Source organism: Anomaloglossus baeobatrachus, chromosome 2 (assembly GCF_048569485.1).
Source record: "Anomaloglossus baeobatrachus isolate aAnoBae1 chromosome 2, aAnoBae1.hap1, whole genome shotgun sequence".
Taxonomy (NCBI): Eukaryota; Metazoa; Chordata; class Amphibia; order Anura; family Aromobatidae; genus Anomaloglossus; species Anomaloglossus baeobatrachus.
The window spans coordinates 309,537,553-309,554,330 of record NC_134354.1 but is presented as its reverse complement, the minus strand read 5'-3'; the positions used below and the strand labels follow the sequence as shown (position 1 = coordinate 309,554,330).

Sequence of the window (16,778 nt, the reverse complement as noted above, 5' to 3'; positions counted from 1 at the left end):
TGTGCTGCCGGCTCCTGCTCTGTGCACATGTAGCTGCAGCACACATCGGGTTAATTAACCCGATGTGTGCTGTAACTAGGAGAGCAAGGAGCCAGCGCTCAGTGTGCGCTGCTCCCTGCTCTGTGCACATTTAGCTGCAGCACACATCGGGTAATTAACCCGATGTATGCTGTAACTAGGAGAGCAAGGAGCTAGCGCTAAGCGGTGTGCGCTGCTCCCTGCTCTGTGCACATTTAGCTGCAGCACACATCGGGTAATTAACCCGATGTGTGCTGTAACTAGGAGAGCAGGGAGCCAGCGCTCAGTGTGCGCTGCTCCCTGCTCTCTGCACGTGCGGTGGTAACCAAGGTAAATATCGGGTTGGTTACCCGATATTTACCTTAGTTACCAAGCGCAGCATCTTCCACGCGGCGCTGGGGGCTTGTCACTGGTTGCTGGTGAGCTCACCAGCAACTTGTGTAGCGACGCTCCAGCGATCCCTGCCAGGTCAGGTTGCTGGTGGGATCGCTGGAGCGTTGCAGTGTGACATCTCACCAGCAACCTCCTAGCAACTTACCAGCGATCCCTATCGTTGTTGGGATCGCTGGTAAGTTGCTTAGTGTGACGGTACCTTAACATAAGGACTTTTGGTTTAGAAATTAAAAACTATAATTGGACTAAAAAGTGTAGGAACATTTCCAGAGAGTAGTAGTCAATGATTACTAATCTGTATTATATATAAGTGGCATACTCCAAGGTTCAGTATTATAATGCAAATTATTTATTCACGATCTAGAAGATGGGATTAATAGCGTTGTTTCTAATATTGCAGATGACACCAAGCTATGTAGTATAGTCCAGTATATGGAACATGTTCATAAGTTACAGGCTAATGTTGGACAAACTGAGTGTTTGGACATCTACATGGCAGATATGGATGAGGAAAAATGTGTAAAGTTATGCATTTATATGGGTACTAATAAAATATGGGCACCATACATTAGAGTGGATCTATACAGTTAAAAGGTAAGATTAAAATAATTACAGTCTTCAGAGAAGAAGCTATGAATGGACATAAGCAACTTGTAAAAGTACATAAAAGGCCCATACAAAATTACAGTGAAAGCTGTTCTGTGTAAAACTCCCACAAAAGACAGAGAGGCATTCACTCCATTAAGAGAAAAATAAACTGTTCAATCTCCATTGTTAACCTGTGTGAGGCTATGTGCACACAGTGCGTTTTTCGCGGCGTTCGTGCGCGTTTTTCGGGTGCGTTTTTGGCCTCAAAACTGCATGACTTTGCTTCCCCAGCAAAGTCTGAGTTTTCATTTTTGCTGTTCGCACACAACTTTTTTTTTAAGCTGCATTTTTGAGCTTAAAAAAAAAATGGACATGTCAATTCTTTCCTGCGTTTTCCCCCCATGCAATGCATTGGAAAAACGCAGAAAAATGCAGAGATCAAAAACGCAGCAAAACGCAGCCAAAAACGCAGCAAATCGCGGTAAAAACGCATGCGTTTTTTGCCACGGGTGCGTGTTTGTGCGTTTTTAGCAGCCAAAAACGCACAAAAACGCAACGTCAAAAAAACGCAGCGTGTGCACATAGCCTGACAGCCTACATCAGGACCTGGTCAGAGCAAGAACCATAAATGGAAAAATAAAAGAAAAAGTGGGCCTGGCTATGGAGGAGTAGAACCATTTAGTGTTCTGCTCCTGCCTCATGATCTGCTTTAACCCTGGTTTGATTCTCCCCAAATGCCAGCTAGAAGAAGGCTGGTGTCTTTGTACACTCAACTCAGGATTTATTGATATCTCAGAAGCTCCTCTGAGCCTCTCCCAGAGCCTGCAGCTTTCAAGATGTCGCTGGTCCACGCTGCTCAGCGTTCCTGTACACCGGCACCTGAGGAGCAAAGCATGGAGTGTATGTGCCTCTCTGCCGTGCCACCCGCAAGCCAATCCATTCCAGCGATAGTGGAGAAGGAAGCCTCTGCTGAAACCTAAACCCAGGCGAATACAGAGATGCCACAACCTGCAGGAGAAAAGACCCCTCAGCCCAAAATGGCAGACAGAGAATCAACACTATTAACATAAAGGTGCATCCTTAAAGGAGTTGTCCGACATTAGCTTACCAAACATTTTTGCGGTTATCTGTGCTGTATTGTCATATAAATCCCCTCTACATTGTTATTTTTTGTTTTCTAACTTTTGTTCCTCTTGAATTATCCCTTTATTCTCTGCAGCTCCTTGTTTACATTCAGCTCCAGCAAACTGACCTCTTCCTGTGCCACACCTCCCAGTCAGAGCTGGCACCGCCCGGCCTCAGTGTCAAGGCTCGCCCCCTGCACATACATTCCCTGTCAGTATTCTGCCCCAGCACCTGACTTGTTTGTTATCACTTTAGCATTGGAAATAACAGCCCCACATCGGGCCCTGCGCCACCCACACACATCGGGCTCTGCGCCCCCCAAACACATCGGGCTCTGCGCCCCTCACACACATCGGGCTCTGCGCCCCCCCCACACACATCGGGCTCTGCAACCCCCCCCCACCCACACACAAACGGCGCTCTGTACCGACCCCCCCCCACCATTGTTCTGTACCGATCCCTACCCCCATAGGGAACACATGTAGGCTACATTCACATGACCGTTCCGTTTTTTCGGTCCGCAAAAAAAGGTCCGTTTTTTTCACGGATGCATCCATGTCATCCGTGTACCTTCCGTTTTTTTTGCGGACCACAAAAAACGGCAGCAGCAAGAAAGATAAATAGATAAGTAGATATAGAGATGGATAGATATAGAGACAAAGAGATAGACGGATGAATGAATGGGATAGATAGATAATAGATGAGAAAGATATATATAATGTCCCACCCCCCTGCATATTCTAAGCTGGCACCCTTTAGTGACTTTCATGTGGCACTAAAGGGTGCTTAGCCTTGTATTTAGCCAAAAAATAAATAATTAAAAAAAACGACATGGGGTCCCCTTTATCTTTTGTAGCCAGCTAGGGTAAAGCAGACGGCTGCAGCCTGCAGACCACAGCTGGCAGCTTCACCTTGGCTGGTAATCCAAAACAGAGGGCATCTCACGCTGTTATTTTAAATTATATAAATAATTTAAAACAAAAAATGTGGGGTCCCCCCCAAATTGGATCACCAGCCAAGGTAAAGCGGACAGCTGTGGTCTGGTATTCTCAGACTAGGGAGATCCACTGTTATTGGACACTCCCCAGCCTAAAAATAGCAGGCTACAGCCGCCCCAGAAGTGGCGCATCCATAAGATGTGCCAATCCTGGCGCTTCGCCCCAACTCATCCCATTGCCCAGGTGCGGTGGCAAACGGGGTAATATATGGGGTTAATACCAGATGTGTAATGTCACCTGGCATCAAGCCCTGGGGTTCGTGATGTCAGGCGTCTATCATATACCCAATATCACCAACCCAGTCAGTAATAAAAGAAAAAAAAAAAAAATAGACAACAAAAAAAGTTTTATTTGAAAAAACACTTTCCAAAACATTCTCTCTTTCACCAATTTATTGAAAAGAACAATAAAATCAGGGTCCGGCGTAATCCAATAAGGGGGACCCATGACATGCATACCATAGTCAATGTCCCAGTCAATGAAGAACAGAATGCTCCCCATTGCCTGGGAGAGTAGTGCAGTGACCTGAGCTAACATCAATAGGTCAGCCCATGTCACTGCAGGGGATGACGAGCGCTGCTGTCAGGAGGTTAGATGAGATCATTATCTGCGGTGACGATCTCCTGCTCTCCTGACATCAGCGCCGTCATTGACTTCTATACCCGCCGCCTTCTCCGCAGTATCGCGAGAGCCCGTGACGTCACCGCTAGTGACAGTCTCGGGCCGCCCGCGAGATGTGACGTGAGAACGCGGCGGGCATAGCAGGCAGTGACAGCGGTGACGTCAGCTGAGCAGGAGATCATCACAGGAGGTAATGATCTCATCTAACCTCCTGCCAGCAGCAATAGTCATCCCTGCGGCTGCACGCACTTTGAGAAGCTGCTGATACACTGCAGTGCGAGCAGCCGCGGGGCTGGAGCGGGACACAGACTGCACGGGCACTCCTGCTATCCTAAGCACTGTAAGCAGGGGGCCCGGTACTGGCGGTGACACCGTGGGCAGGGAGAGTACGGGGTGCGGGGGAAGGTGTGGGAGGGTGCAGGGAAGGGGGCGGGGACTCACGCACTGTACAGCCCAGCAGGGCGGCAACAAGCTGTTCCCAGATTTGCATGTCAACATGGTCCTGCCCATGTTGACATGAAATGACCGGAAGCAGCAAAATCTCGGCAGGAGCGGTCACATGACTGCTCTGAGCCGGGGGAGAGGGGCTGACAGCAGGGCAGGTAAGTGGTCTCTATCTACTTACCTGCCCCAATGTAGCCCAATGGGGAAATAATAAAAAAAAGTCAAAATAAGCCGGATAACCCCTTTAATGATGTGGGAAAAAAAATCCTGGTAGCCTGGCTCATACATCAGTGGCCCTCAATCAATTTCAGGACAATATGAATACATTACATGCTGGGGAAATTGTTAGCTCTTCTAAAAGGGTCTCTTTCCCTACTCTGCTGTGCCCAGCATCCTCATCTTCAAGACATCCTGTAGGAAGTTTACAGGGTGATTCATCTCAGGTGGAATCAGCTTGGGAGCATCTCAGAGTCTGTTTATTAGTGATTTTTACAAAAGAACACATGGTGAGTTATATTTCCAGGCTAGAGTTTTTATACAGGGCTGAGCGTACAGCCATCAGAACAGAGGTGCAGCAGTCATTAGAGAGGGTATCTGAAGCCGAAACACTAACAGCATATATTGCGCAACAGGTGTGCAGTCATGAACAGGCTATTTCATCTCACTCCTGAACTGGCGGATGACATTAAGAATAGGGGACGACATAATAACATCAAGATAACGGGGCATCCAGAAACTGTGGAGAAGCATAAATTAGAAGAGACTTTGCGTCCTCTTTTCAACTCCATTTTAAAGGTTCCCAAAGATATGGACCTTGGAATTTGACAGGGTTCACAGGTCCGAGATCCACTGACGTGCCTAAACCATGGAACGCAATATGTCGATTCCTCAGATATAAAGTGAAGGAAAGTATCTTTGCCAAAGCTAGGCGTATAGACTCTCTATTACAAGAATATTACATTCAACTTATGACCAATTTGTGACATGCTATGTCACATAAAAGGAGAGCCCTGAGACCATTATTAGAAGCCATGAGACAAAGGAACATTCTATACTCTTGAGAATTTCCCTTTCAACTCCAAGTTCATCATCTAGGTGCTCTGCTCTCCTAGGGACATTCAGGCATTTGTTTCAGGTTTGAGGATCCCTTCTATGTTGATCCCGCCTGTGGACTGACCAGAACATTCAAGAGGTCCCATATTGGAGAGAGAACCAACACATAACGGAGAGAAAGGACTAAATTCTTTGCTCCGAAGGATTCTACAAATGTTTGCCCTGGATTTGGGAGCAGATTGGTTAAACTAAGGAATATTGGTGGATCTAAATATGGATCGGTTCAAAAAAGCTAGGTAAATAAATGCTATTGCCAGTTGCATATATTCATAGTTAGTAAATGTAAATTTAAGTGGCCTATGTTTCTCAGTTCTCTAAATATAGGGTAGGGATTGGAGTTAAATTCTGGGGGGGGGGGATGTCCGTCTGTAGAAACCCTGTTTCCACTTTGGGGAGGATGTACAATCTGCTGGACAGGTGTGGAATATTTTTTTTCCCTTTCTCTTACTCTTCCTATAAGAATTTTCCTGGTGGCTGGTGGTGTTCTGTGACCTTGTAATTTGTTGGAGGAGGCACCACCGATTAGTTAAGGGATCTTTTTCTCCTCTTTTCCCCTCTGCTTTCATTCTTTCATCCTCTAAAAATGGCTTTATCAAAACTAGTTGGCTTAATGTAAAAGGGTTGAATGCTCCACACAAATGTTCACAAATCCTTTATTCTTTGCATAAACAAAGCTGATGTTCTTTTGTTACAAGAAATACACTTTAAAACTGAACACACTCCTATCCTAACAGATAAATATTTTTCTCAATGGTTCCACAGCACTAATCCAGAGTCAAATTCTTAAGGGGTTTCCATAGCAATCCACAAATTGCTAAAATATTTTCGTATTGACTCTTGTGGACGATCAGTGCAGATTCATTTTTCTTAAACTAAAAATTGCAGACTGAATTTGAATGATAGCCAATTGGTACCTTTTAAATAAGAATCAGATTATAACTCATTTTTTAACTTCTCTCTCGGATTTAATATAATTTTTGACTATAGGCGGAAACTTCAATTTTACCTTGAAAACGCCAGAAGAGAAGGGTGAAACCGCACATGCTCGGATTCATCGGAATGTTAAAAGTTAAAAAAAAAAAAGAAAAAAGGTCTGGCTTGTATTTGAACTTGATCAAGACACAGAGGCCCACATACAGTGCCTACTAGTATTCAACCCCCTGCAGATTTAGCAGGTTTACACATTCGGAATTAACTTGGCATTGTGACATTTGGACTGTAGATCCGCCTGGAAGTGTGAAGTGCACTGCAGCAAAAAAGAATGTTATTTCTTTTTTTTTTTTTTTTTTTAAATTGTGAAAAGTTTATTCAGGAGGGTCATTTATTATTCAACCCCTCAAACCACAAGAATTCTGTTTGGTTCCCCTAAAGTATTAAGAAGTATTTCAGGCACAAAGAACAATGAGCTTCACATGGTTGGATTAATTATCTCTTTTTCCAGCCTTTTCTGACTAATTAAGACCCTCCCCAAACTTGTGAACAGCACTCATACTTGGTCAATATGGGAAAGACAAAGGAGCATTCCAAGGCCATCAGAGACAAGATCGTGGAGGGTCACAAGGCTGGCAAGGGGTACAAAACCCTTTCCAAGGAGTTGGGCCTACCTGTCTCCACTGTTGGGAGCATCATCCGGAAGTGGAAGGCTTATGGAACTACTGTTAGCCTTCCACGGCCTGGACAGCCTTTGAAAGTTTCCACCCGTGCCGAGGCCAGGCTTGTCCGAAGAGTCAAGGCTAACCCAAGGACAACAAGGAAGGATCTCCGGGAAGATCTCATGGCAGTGAGGACATTGGTTTCAGTCAATACCATAAGTAACGTACTCCACCGCAATGGTCTCCGTTCCAGACAAGCCCGTAAGGTACCTTTACTTTCAAAGCGTCATGTCAAGGCTCATCTACAGTTTGCTCATGATCACTTGGAGGACTCAGACAGACTGGTTCAAGGTTCTCTGGTCTGATGAGACCAAGATCGAGATCTTTGGTGCCAACCACACACGTGACGTTTGGAGACTGGATGGCACTGCATACGACCCCAAGAATATCATCCCTACAGTCAAGCATGGTGGTGGCAGCATCATGCTGTGGGGCTGTTTCTCAGCCAAGGGGCCTGGCCATCTGGTCCGCATCCATGGGAAGATGGATAGCACGGCCTACCTGGAGATTTTGGCCAAGAACCTCCGCTCCTCCATCAAGGATCTTAAGATGGGTCGTCATTTCATCTTCCAACAAGACAACGACCCAAAGCACACAGCCAAGAAAACCAAGGCCTAGTTCAAGAGGGAAAAAATCAAGGTGTTGCAGTGGCCTAGTCAGTCTCCTGACCTTAACCCAATTGAAAACTTGTGGAAGGAGCTCAAGATTAAAGTCCACATGAGACACCCAAAGAACCTAGATAACTTGGAGAAGATCTGCATGGAGGAGTGGGCCAAGATAACTCCAGAGACCTGTGCCGGCCTGATCAGGTCTTATAAAAGACGATTATTAGCTGTAATTGCAAACAAGGGTTATTCCACAAAATATTAAACCTAGGGGTTGAATAATAATTGACCCACACTTTTATGTTGAAAATTTATTAAAATTTAACTGAGCAACATAACTTGTTGGTTTGTAAGATTTATGCATCTGTTAATAAATCCTGCTCTTGTTTGAAGTTTGCAGGCTCTAACTTATTTGCATCTTATCAAACCTGCTAAATCTGCAGGGGGTTGAAGACTACTTGTAGGCACTGTAAGTCTATGGGCACCTGAACTTAAATGTTATAAAATGGTGTTAGTAAGGGCTGCTAGGCAGCTGGCTGCAAAAGGAAGCAAAATGGGAATTAAAGCAGGACAGTTACACTTAGAGTTTCCCACGCAGCTGTCACACTGCTTCCGGGTCCACTCTAACTCTTATGCAAATTCACTGCTTCCCCCGCCAACCCTTTCTGATGGTCCTATGATTGGTTGTAGTCAGCCAGCCGGCGTCTGTGATTGGTTGCCCTCACAGTAGCTGTCTGGGTCTTGGCTGTACTATATATCAAAATACAAGGGAGCTCAGGTGGCATTTTTTAATTATGGAAATAAATAATTGGAAAAAAAATGACGTGCGGTCCCCCAATATTGATACGCAGGAAAGATAAAGCTGACAGCTGGGGCTGGTATACTCACGATGGAGAGACCCAAGGTTATTGAGCTTTTCCTAGCCTATAAATAGGAGCCTGCAGCCGCCCCAGAATTGACACAACCATTAGATGTGCCATTCCTGGCGCTTTATCCGGCTCATCCCGATTGCCCTGCTATCCCGGCTCTGGTACATCTGAGGTCACAGTGCGCGGTCCCAATAGAAAACACAACCGAGCACTGCCAGCATCAGGGACACACTGACTAAACCATAGCTGTGAGCTGTAAGCGATGAGTTCATGTGAGGTCACAGCTGGCTGGTCCCAAGGTACCCCAGTTGTGACATCAGGTGACTTGGCCTGAGATTAAATCATTGAACTCTGTGACTTCACATCAGGTGAAGTCATTGCCTAATCCAATAATCTAGCATGGAGTTCAATGTGTGCACATTAAGTATATGGTTGCAGACATTTCTGCATCTAATCTATTTCCTGGCAAAAAAAAAAAAATACATTGAAACCGCATGCGTTTTTGGTGCGATTTTTGCCAGAAGATGCAGATTCGGTTTTGAGATGTCTACAACCAAATACTCTACGTGTGCACATAGCCTAATCTGGCATTGAGTTCAATAACTTCATCTTAGGTGAGTTCGCTTGAGGAGAGTTCATTGAGTTCACCTGAGGTCCTAGCTGGGGTACAGTGGGAACCCCAGCTGTGACATCAGGTGAACTCAGTGACGTCCCAACTCACAGCTGTGGCTCAGTCAGTGTGTACCGCATGCCGCAGTGATCAGCTATATTTTCTAATGTAATCACACACTCCGATCTCAAATGTAGTGGAACAGGAATCACCGTGGGACGTCATTCTATGGATTCTGACGAACCTGCAGGGGTGTTTTGGGGTTTAACTAGAGAAAGAGGTTTTTTTTGTTTTACTAAAGGATTTTTCTCTGCATTGGGTGTTTATTTCTTAGTTACAGAATTCATAATGGGATGGTGTCTCAGACATTACTAAACTTGGGCTTAATGACAGCTGTGATTTTTTGACAAATTCACAGCTGTCATTAACCCCTTATATTACCCCAACTGCCACCGTTCCAGGGAAATTGGGAGGAACTGGGTGAAGTGCCAGGACTGGCATATCTAATGGATATCAAAATTTAGGGGGACCACACAATGGATTTTTAAATGATTAATTTAAATAACTTAAAAAAAGCCACCTGGGGTCCCTTGTATTTTGATACACAGCCAAAATAGCGCACACAGATTGGAACTGCAGCTTCCAGCTGTCTGCTTTATCTGCACTAGGTATCAAAATCAAAAAATAAGGGGACCCCATGCCATTTTATCTAATTATTATTACACTCCACTTACAGGACCTAGACAGCCAGTGTGAGAGCAAACCAAATTACATATGCCGACAGACTCACTGCAACCATTTACAGACGCGGTCAGAAGGGTTGGGCAGGAGAAAAAGTGAATAAGTGTCAGTTAATGAACGGACCCAGAAGCAGCGTGACAGCTGCTTGGAGACTAAGTACAACTGTCCTGACTTAATCCCCATTTTGCCTTTTTTAAAGGGAATCTGTCAGCAGGTTTTTGCTACCTCATCTACAAACAGCATGATAAAGGCAAAGAGATTCAGAATCTAACAATGTATCACTTAGATTAGTGGCTGCAGCCATTCTGACACAGTGAATATTTTTTGTATGTAGCAGAGCTCTAGCAGCTGTCCCCATTCACACCAGGTTTTCAATGTACATTTCCATAGCCAGAAGTTAATCTAAGCTAATCACAGAGGGGGCGGAGTCTGACTACAGGTCACAAACTGCTCAGAACCACTAATGATAAAGCCAAGAGGCTTATACTAAGGGGTGCTTCACACACAGCAAGATCGCTGCTGAGATCGCTGCTGAGTCACGGTTTTTGTGACGCAGCAGTGACCTCATTAGCGATCTCGCTGTGTGTGACACTGAGCAGCGATCTGGCCCCTGCTGTTAGATCGCTGCTCGTTACACACAGCCCTGGTTCGTTTTTTTATTGTTGCTCTCCCGCTGTGACGCACAGATCGCTGTGTGTGACAGCGAGAGAGCGACGAAATGAAGTGAGCAGAGAGCAGGAGACGGCATCTGGCAGCTGCGGTAAGCTGTAACCAGGGTAAACATCGGGTAACCAAGGTGGTTACCCGATATTTACCTTCGTTACCAGCCTCCGCCGCTCTCACGATGCCTGTGCTGCCGGCTCCTGCTCTATGCACATGTAGCTGCAGTACACATCGGGTTAATTAACCCGATGTGTACTGTAGCTAGGAGAGCAGGGAGCCAGCGCTAAGCGGTGTGCACGGCTCCCTGCTCTCTGCACATGTAGCTGCAGTACACATCGGGTTAATTAACCCGATGTGTACTGTAGCTAGGAGAGCAGGGAGCCAGTGCTAAGCAGTGTGCGCGGCTCCCTGCTCTCTGCACATGTAGCGACGTTATGATCACTGCTGCGTCGCTGTGTTTGACAGCTAAGCAGCGATCATAACAGCGACATACAAGGTCGCTGTTGCGTCACAGAAAATGGTGACTTAACAGCGACGTCGTTGTCGCTATGTGTGAACCCAGCTTAACTTTGCAAGTAAACAAAAGCAGACTGTGATAAGAGACAGCTGGCTGTAAACGTCATGTTAACTCTGTCAATCAAGTTTCGTGATTTACCTCATAGATTGTGAATGTCGGAAACCGTACGTAGGTAGGACAACAAAAGGCTTACATTAGAGACTTAATTCACACAGACATAATATCTCTAAAGGTTTTATGTTGCACGGACTATCGAGACATTGTACCCTGGTCCACAATAAAAAAGTTAAATTTAGGAATACCCCAATTGAACACATCCACCTGAACACTCCTAATCGTATTTTGACCCTACATCACAAGGAGACCTTCTGGATTCACAAACTAAATACTTTGAAACTGTGGGGTTTGAACAAGTGATGGATCTTTTTAATTAATATTTATTTATCTAATATGATGTTCTTATTAGAACTGTCACTCCATTCCTCTTTTTTTATTCTTTTAGGCAGTTTTTAGCTATTAATTATTCAGTATAATTTAATCCGGCTTACTCATGAATTAATTTAATAAACTTTTTTAATTCATTCAACTAAATTATTCTAGAACTTAATCTGATAAATTATTCTGATTATTCATAATTTTTATAAAATAAATGATTATAATAAACTTTATTTTAATTAATTTGACTAATTCGGTCTATACTATATGTGAATTTGTGATACAGGTTAATTCTTTTAATAGTTGTTTAAATCGATCAGTTTGGTAAGCTTCCATAATATATTTGGGCTGTGTTTTTTCATGACAGGCCTCTTGGTATTTGTATATAAATAATTCACCGCAATGCTTATACGGTTGTCTTTTTTTTATTGTTTGACCTATTCTATATAAGATGAACAAATAGTTTCAATACCGACTCTACATCTCTCTACGGTTTCTAAGATAATTCTTCATCTCATTAATGGTGGCATGTGTTACACACATACAGTATATACAGCACCTTTGGCACTGGCTGAAGTTTTCATGGGGAACTGCTGTGGGATACTATGTTTTTCTGCATATCAAGGGCTTCTCCCTTAGTAACTTCTTGCAGTAGCTCACACAGGGTGTATTTAACTTTTGATCACGATTACGCCTTTTGGATAGGCCCCGCTTCATTTATTACGATCCCCTTTGTGTCTGCGGCTCATTATTACGCTGGTCTCCCTGAGAAGTCCGTGTTCAGGGTCCGTGCATGAACCCTAGGTGTCCGGTATGCCTATCACTATGATTCAGTAGATTCTTCATCTGGATGGGGTACTGTTCGGCTGAGACAACTTTGTTCTTTGAAGCGGATCCTCCATGTCTTCCGGCTGACAGACGTATAGTGCATATTAAATCCATAGGGTAAGGACTACATATTTTTCTCCAGCCGCACAGACTTCTTCCTTTTGAGTCACTATGCTCTTTCGTAGCATCCACTGGCTAAGATTGGAGATAATCCATGGTCAGACCATGCTCAAATTTTTATTTGTCCCTTCCTTCTCTGATCCAACACTCTTGGACATGGAGATTGAACGATGACCTTCTTAAGGAAAATCTGTGCACTTCTGATCTAAAGAATTCAATTGATTCCTTTATCAAGGTATATACTGTACCTCAGATAAAACATCAATTCCCTTAAAGTGGGAGACTCTAAAATTTGTCATGAGAGGGAAAGAGTTCTAGAAGTCGATGAATTGCTACGTCAAATTCATGCATTTGAAAATTCACATAAAACATTTTCCACAACTACATTTGCAGATTTATTAAAAAAGAGAAATGAACTGCGGGCCTCAAATATAGCGCCCCTGACTACATCAGGGTGCTACAGGGAACTGCATACTGTATCCTAGGGTGCAGGGCCTACCCCCCATGGTTCCAGGTTCCCATCAACAGTGTCACTGACATCCGCATTACAAATCCCAACCACACCTCACACCAGGGCTGGACAGACACACCAGAGGGTTGGTCAAGTCAGAGCACGGCTGCCCACCTAGGGGTCAGGCAGACTGGTGGGAGGAGACAAGGAGTTGAGAGTTAGCCCTCAGAGTGAGGAGCAGGGAAGTTGGAGCTCCCAGGGAGGCGACAGGTTGGGTCGCAAACGGTGGTCTAGGACCAAAGGAGTCGGGGACCGGTATTAGGAACACTGGACAGGAGTGTAACAGACGCAGTCTAGGAGGACTGTTGGCACCAGAAAGCCCAGCAATCTTACCGGTACCGAGCACAACGGGGTACAGGACCCTAGATCAGGGAAGAGCTTCAAGCGCCTTGATACTTAACCTGTGGAGGATAGTCTCTTATGAACTTTCCCCAAGAGCTCAGAGATTGGAGGCATCAGCACAGGGCGGGGGATCGGGTTCTCCAAAATACACAACCAACTAAAATCCCAAGTGCCAGCCACCAAGAGCACAGCTGCCATACACACGGGTAGCGGGGTCCCGAAAGCTTCAAGCCAAGGGGCCACAATTGTCAATCAATTTGTGAACTGAGGCAGAGCTCCGGACTTACTAAGTGACAACGGTGGCAGCGGGACCTGGACGGGCTCCCCCCCGTAGAGACTGCGGTGCCTAGAGACTTTGGATTACCATCTGTGTGAGTGTCTGCTTATTCCACCTGTTCCAGCACCACGACTACCGCAGAGAGTAATCTGACCCCTGCACCATGCTTCCCAAGGCCAAGCCACCCGTTCACCAAATATCCACTATCTGGGGCCTTCCCTACCTGTGGAGGGACTGACACCTGGCTACCCCATACCATCTGCCCTGGTACTCTCATCGGCAGCGGCGGTACTCCCCCTTTACCGCAATCCGCAGGTGGGGTCACGAACATTCATCCCCTGTAAATATCCTCTTACATTTGAAGTGGCCGCAAGCCCCCAGGACCTTCGAGCCACAGCAACCTCGGATCCGAGCAGTTCGACTGCTGCTGGGGTGGCACACAAACATAGGGAAAAATGTAAACATTTTATGGACGCTTCTTATAAGTGTGGGAGACCTCTTTCATGCTTCACCCTCATTCTTCTGTGGAGTTTGTCCCGTACATCAAAAGATATGATGGTGGAGTAGTGCTGAGCGGGCCCGGACTGTAAATGTCCGGATCCGCGCGGTTACAGCACTATTCCCGGGCCCGATCCGGGAGCGGGATTCCGGCTGCACGATCCAAAACCGGCAATTAATAAAAAATGAAAAAAAACAATAAATAAATGAGCGTTTCATACTTACCGAGGCTCTGTCATGGCGGCACACTGCTTTCGGGTTGCGCTTTCACTTCCTGTGATGTCACACAGCTTTCCGTATTTTCCCCGCCCACCGGCCGTCCTCTCAGCGGTGATTGGTTAAAGGCTGACGCGCCCCCCAGCCTGTGACAGTCTCTGCCGTGCAGTCATCGCTTATCGCGGTCAGTACTATGCTGCATTCAGAGTGGGCAGCCGTGCTCTATAGCTGCTCACTCTGACATGTAGCAGAGCTGGATGTGTCTCCGCTGGATCTCGTGTGGATTACGCCAGAGCTGGAGGGGTGTGTTGGGATAATAAAGTGGTGAAGGAGGAGGCTGCGTGTGTAATTTATTCCAAATAAAGGATTTCTCTGTGTCTTGTTTATTTACTGTCATTTACAGGTTTGTGATGCGGGTATCTCACAGATGCCCATGCGATCACAAACCTGGGGTTTAATAGCAGCCATGCGCTGTTATTAACCCCTGCTATTACCTTGATTGCCACCGCACCAGGGCAATCAAGATGAGCCGATATCGCCCCGGAATGGTCACATCTAACAGTGCGGCTATACCGGACGGCTGCAGGCTGAGGATATACCAGCCCCCGGCCGGCATTATCATGGCTGGGAATGAAAATTGAGGGGGACCGCACGTCGTTTTTTTTTAATTTAAATTAAAAAAAAAACCGCATGCGGTTTATCTTAGGCAGCAGTCACACTTGCGAGGGACTCCCACGAGTCTGACATCGCAGCACAGCCGCACACACATCTGACAGGAGCGTGCATGTGTTTCTAGGTACATGCACGCTCATGTTCAGACAGCAGCAGGCTGTGCAGTATGATGTCATGTCAGACCCGCACGAGTCTGACAGGAGCGTGCATGTGTTTCTAGGTACATGCACGCTCATGTTCAGACAGCAGCAGGCTGTGCGGGTGAGGTCAGACCTGCACGAGTCTTTATTGTAGGCCTTTATTGTAAGGCGTCCCTTTGCACTATGAGCACTTTGGCTCTGGCTTGCACATCCAGTTCTTGTTTACATATCGTGTAGCACACAGGCACTTTATATTTGTTATTAATCATTTCTATGTCCGTTATTTCTATCATATTTATTTGGGCTTTGTGCAATTTATTGTAATTATTGTCCCTGTATTTATCGGACATCTATTTATACCTTGTTTATACCTTGTTGATTAGCTTATAACCATTGTTTCTGGGTCCTCCTTTCACTACTATCTTATACTTCTTTTAACCTCTAGGGGTTTTTTAATTGCCACAGTATCCTCTAATAAAGTCATTTCTTCAAGCATTTATACTCTTGTTTCTCCAGTTTTTTCATAATTATTGAGTATGCTTTTTGCTCCTTTTTTAGAAAGGGCACACTATATGTAATCCCCATGGAAATTGTTATCTGGATTAAACAATATATCCAAGAAACTTCTCTGCCTTCCCTTGATAGTCTTGTCTCTGATTCACTGGAGGACGATATCTCAGAAGGTAAAATAAGTTCCGCAATCCAATCTACATCCTCTGGTAAATGTCCTGGTCCAGAAGGCTTTATTCGGGTTTTTTATAAACTCGAGAGCAACTGGCACCTTTCATTGTCTATATGAAAGCACATGTTTTGTCCTCCAATCTTTGGAAGCACATATCAGCGTTCTTCCGAAACCAGGTAAACTCCTCGTTTACAGCTAATTACAGACCAAGGTGGTTGAAAGTAGACACATTATTTTGAAAGATATTGGCAGATAGAAGGTAAAAGAGTAGCAAGTCTAAACAAAATACACATACACATTTCGCCACGTTCAGAATGCCTGATCAAAATATAAAATCAATTATTTTGATCGTTACATGGTGTAGAGAGAAAAAAAATTCCAAACGCCAAAATTCTGTTTTTTTTGGTTGCTGCCACATTGCATTAAAATGCAATAACAGGCAATTAAAACATTGGTATAATTAAAAAAGTCAGCTCAAGACGTAAAAAATAAGCCATCACTGATCCCCAGATCCCAAAAAATGAGAAAGCTATGGGTCTCTGAAAATGAAGACTAAAGAGCAATTCTTTTTTTGGACTAAATTTTTTGTCACCACTTATATAAAGAAGTAAAACTATACATGTTTGGCATCTATGAACTCATACCGACCCGAGGAATCATATTGACATGTCAGTTTTTTGGTTTTTTTTTAAACACCAAATTTTATTCCAAATTTTCATATGCATTACATCTTGTTAAACAATATAGCAAGTATGGATTCACCATGTCCATTAACAGGTTATTGGCAATTAACTATTCCTCCTGTTTCCCTTGTTTTCCCCCCCTTCTATTCTAAAATAACCCCCCCTTACAACTTAGCACACTTTTTTCCTCCTGTCTAGCCCACACGAAGAATACCCAACCACGCCACATTTTGTTATTTTTTTTTCCACCCCATGCCTCTAGATGAATCATTTGCCTTCTTATCACACCTTCACATTATGGCTGTTTTAATTTCCCTAATGTTCCCTTAATGTCTTCTAGTAGATACCACTCTGTGTACGTGAAGGGGGTAACTATTGTTTGCATTTCTGTAGCTTCACATTGTTTTTCAATGAATT

General features: G+C 44.7%; 1 protein-coding gene across 7 annotated transcripts in view; it reads right to left on the bottom strand.

Moving 5' to 3' along the window:
* The window catches only part of ANKS1A (ankyrin repeat and sterile alpha motif domain containing 1A), a 568,529-nt gene that overhangs the window by 14,237 nt on the left and 537,514 nt on the right, over positions 1 to 16,778 (bottom strand). The gene's annotated exons all lie outside the window — the stretch shown is intronic.